The sequence below is a fragment of the Callithrix jacchus genome, chromosome 7, assembly GCF_049354715.1.
Source record: "Callithrix jacchus isolate 240 chromosome 7, calJac240_pri, whole genome shotgun sequence".
Taxonomy (NCBI): Eukaryota; Metazoa; Chordata; class Mammalia; order Primates; family Cebidae; genus Callithrix; species Callithrix jacchus.
This window is the reverse complement of record NC_133508.1, coordinates 151,139,859-151,143,495: the sequence shown is the minus strand read 5'-3', so window position 1 is coordinate 151,143,495 and position 3,637 is coordinate 151,139,859. Positions and strand designations below refer to the sequence as shown.

Sequence of the window (3,637 nt, the reverse complement as noted above, 5' to 3'; positions counted from 1 at the left end):
GGTATACTCTGGGGACCTAACCGCTAATCCCAGAAGCCCGAGCGAAAGAGAAAAAGTGTGTTTTGTTTGTTTCATCAAGCTGAAGTCTGGCTCACCTGATCTTGGCTTATTTTCTGTTCCTTTGCAACTTCTGCCTGAGGGGACAGGCTTTCCCAGCCTATACACAGCCTGGGGGCAGCCCTCCAGGTCCTGCTGGGGCCAGAAATTCCTTCTGACTTTTAGGACTCCTAATCCTGGTGCTTCCTGCCTGAGCGCTTTGGGGAAGGCACCCTGTAGATGAGAATTGCTGGGGAGTGAGGACGTGCAGGAAGGCAGAGGATGTTCCCGTTGCCTTTAAGGTTAGCTCTATTTGGAGAGAATTCAAAATGCAAGCGTACCAACACAGTCACTGTGCGCCAAGTTAATCTGTAATCCTGGTTGCAGCATCAGTCCCGCCCCTTAGAATGAGTTGAATTTTGGAGTCTGAATCTTATGGAACCTTCTCCAGCATCCTCTTCATGGTCGATCTCAAGGTCACTCAGGGCTTGTCTTGACTAGTAATAATAGAAGAAGCCAGCACTTACAGTCTTTCTTGCTCAGTACTCTATGAAATGCTTTACATACAATATCTCCAATAATCCTCACAAGAACCCTATAAAGAAAGGGTTATTGTTGCCTCCATTCTATAAATGAGAAAACTAGCATGCAGAATCTTGGTGGGTTTTTTTCTTTTCAATTTCAGCATTCAATTTTATTATATTCCCATCTACCTCAACAAACAGTTAAGATCAGCAGCTTAGTGTGGGCCGGTGCTCTGTGTCGCTCCACTCTGCCCTTTAGAGTGTACACTGTCCCAGTATGCTACCATGTGTTCTGAGCCAGCACAATCACAGCTGAGTCTCTTCTCACCCAGCTTTGATAGTGGGGCGGCTCCTATGTCTGCAGCTGTGGTCCAGGGGGTGTCTGTGCTGGATGCAGAAGTTGCCATGACACTGGGCACACACCATCTGCAGCATCTCTTTCTTCTTGCAGCCCTCTTTTGAGCGCCGGTATGTAAAAATCTTCTCTTTCTTCTTCCCAGGATGACAGTCACAGTCTCCATCCATATGATCGCCAGCCACCACGGCTGGGATCTGTCCCTTTTTTATTGGGATGGGGATATTACAGAGTGGGCACACCGGGACTTGAACATCCTTCTGGAATGCAAATGGATGCTTATGTGCAGCATATGTAAAATGATCTTTACAGAAATCTTGTTTACATGTATCACATTTTACTGGAAGAAAATCTAGCTGCTTGCAAGTTTTTTCTAAACAATACTTCCCCAAATCAGGAAACTCCATTATGAGAATAGTGCTCAAAATGCAGATGTAACAAACCCCAAGTCACAAATAAAAACTCCGATTCAGGCATGCTTACGTGCACATGCTCCCTGTGAGGGACCCACCTCCCGCCAGCCTAGCCACAACCGAAGGAAAATAACAGCTCAGCCCTTCAGCAACGCAAGGCACTTTGCTAAGCTGCTTGCATTCTTCTGACTCTTGAACGAGGAAACTGAGAGTCAGAGAGAGTCATTCATTTCCCCAAAGTCACATAGCTAGTGAGTATGACAGAGACTATTTTTCTCAAAAATCAAATTTCTCCTTCTTGTACGGTAATAGACCCTCATTTTTAGCTGAGCACGTGGCCTGCTAGAGTTGTAAGTACATCCTCCAGACTCTGTTGAAGCTAGGTGTCCACGTGACTAACTTGTGGGCAACAGGACAGGTATGCGCAACTTCCTGGAGCTCTGAGCCTTCTCTCCGCCGGTGGAATGCAGACATGACAGCTTGAGCTGGAGGGTGCCACCCAGTGCCATGATGGGACCAAGGCTATTAACAGCAGAGCAGCAAAAGAGCAGGAGCCTGAGTCCCCCAGGACATGCTGGAGCTAACTTGGGAGTCCTGAGGTGGCCACCTCCAGAATTCTACATGAAAGAGAAAAGTAAACATCTAACTTGCTTAAGCCACTATTGTTTTGGGGTTTCAGTCATTTATAGCCAAACCTAATTCTCATTAAAATAGTGGTGGAACTGGAATTCAAACCAGTTTACTCCCAAGACCAAACTTAACCTCTTAGACATGCTATTTCTACTGTATAACTCTATGCCCACACAAGTTCATCTTTTTAAGGAAGAAAAAAATAAAAGAGGCTGGGCTCAGTAGGTCGTCCCTGTAATCTCAGCACTTTGGGAGGCCAAGATGGGCAGATCACGAGGTCAGGAGTTCAAGACCAGCCTGGCCAAGATGGTGAAACCCCGTCTCTACTTAAAAAAAAAAAAAAAAATAGCCAGGTGTGGTGGAGGGCACCTGTAATCCCAGCTACTTGGGTGGCTGAGGCAGGAGAATTGCTTGAAACCAGGACGTGGAAGTTGCAGTGAGCTAAGATCGTGCCGCTGGGCTCCAGCCTGGGCAAGAAGAGCAGACTCCGTCTCAAAAAAAAAAAGAAAAAAGCAAAAAACAACTACAGCAATTTATTTTCTCACCTTTCTTGAGGCTAGATCTAATATCAGTGCACCACCAGGGTTGGGTTCTGATGAGTGCTCTCATCCCTCATCGTGGGTGGCTGCATCTTCATATGCCCTCTTTGCTATGCTTGTGTGGAGAGAAGGTTTCATGGTGTCTCTTCCTCTGCTTATGAGGACAAGAGTCCTATGGGATAAGGCACTGCCCTTATGACCTCACTTAACCCTATTACTTTCTTATAGACCTTATGTTTACTGGTTTATTCTAAAGGACATAGATGAAGAGACACAAGAGCGAGGTTTGGGGGAAGGAGCATGGAGCTTCCGTGCCCTCCCTGGGTGCACCACCCTCCTGCAACTTCCATGTGTTCAGCTGTCCGGAAACTCCTGGTTCATCTTATTAGCGATGTCTTCCACTCCCTTCTTTGGACAGTCAGTCAGTATGTACCAAGTGCTAGGCCCTGTGCTTAGGGAATAAACCAAAACTATAAATATGAATGAGAATTGTTAGTGTCCTTGAGTCACTGGCAGTCCATCTTGGAAGACAGGTGGCTAAGCTAATAAATGAAAGACAATGCCGTGAGTCGTGTCATAGAGACTTGAGCCCAATGTTGCGGGAGCACAGAGGAGTGGCTCACTGCCCCGGGTCCGGGAAGATTTCCCCGAGAGAGCAGCAGACAAGGTAGATGTGCCGAGTGGCTGCTAGAGTGTGAAGCGGTTTTGCTTCTCAGTCACCAGTACCTTCAAACCACGGTCCTCCAAAGACTTAACGCTTGTCTAGAACACAGCCTACTCTCCTTACCCTAGAATGTCAGACTCAAATTCTTTAGCACCGGAGGCCCCTAGAGTCAGACCCTTAGGAATCCAGGATTTTTCTTCTTGCTGGACTCAAGGCCATAAAGAAAAATGTGAGCCGGACGTGGTGGCGCATGCCTGTAATCCCAGCACTTTGTGAGGCCGAAGTGGGCGGATCAAGAGGTCAAGAGATCGAGACCAATACGGTGAAACTCTATCTCTACTAAAAATACAAAAATCAACCAGATGCAGTGGTGCATGCACCTGTAATCCCAGCTATTCAGGAGGCTGAGGCACACTTGAACCCGGGAGGCAGAGGTTGCAGTGAGCTGAGATTGCACCACTGCACTTCAGCCTGGC

General features: G+C 47.2%; 1 pseudogene across 1 annotated transcript; it reads right to left on the bottom strand.

The window, feature by feature from the left end:
- Window positions 1-629: 629 nt before the first annotated feature.
- On the bottom strand, window positions 630-1,582 carry LOC108592692 (AN1-type zinc finger protein 2A pseudogene; annotated as a pseudogene). The gene has a single exon (XR_013520340.1). The product of XR_013520340.1 is annotated as an AN1-type zinc finger protein 2A pseudogene (transcript).
- Window positions 1,583-3,637: the final 2,055 nt, after the last annotated feature.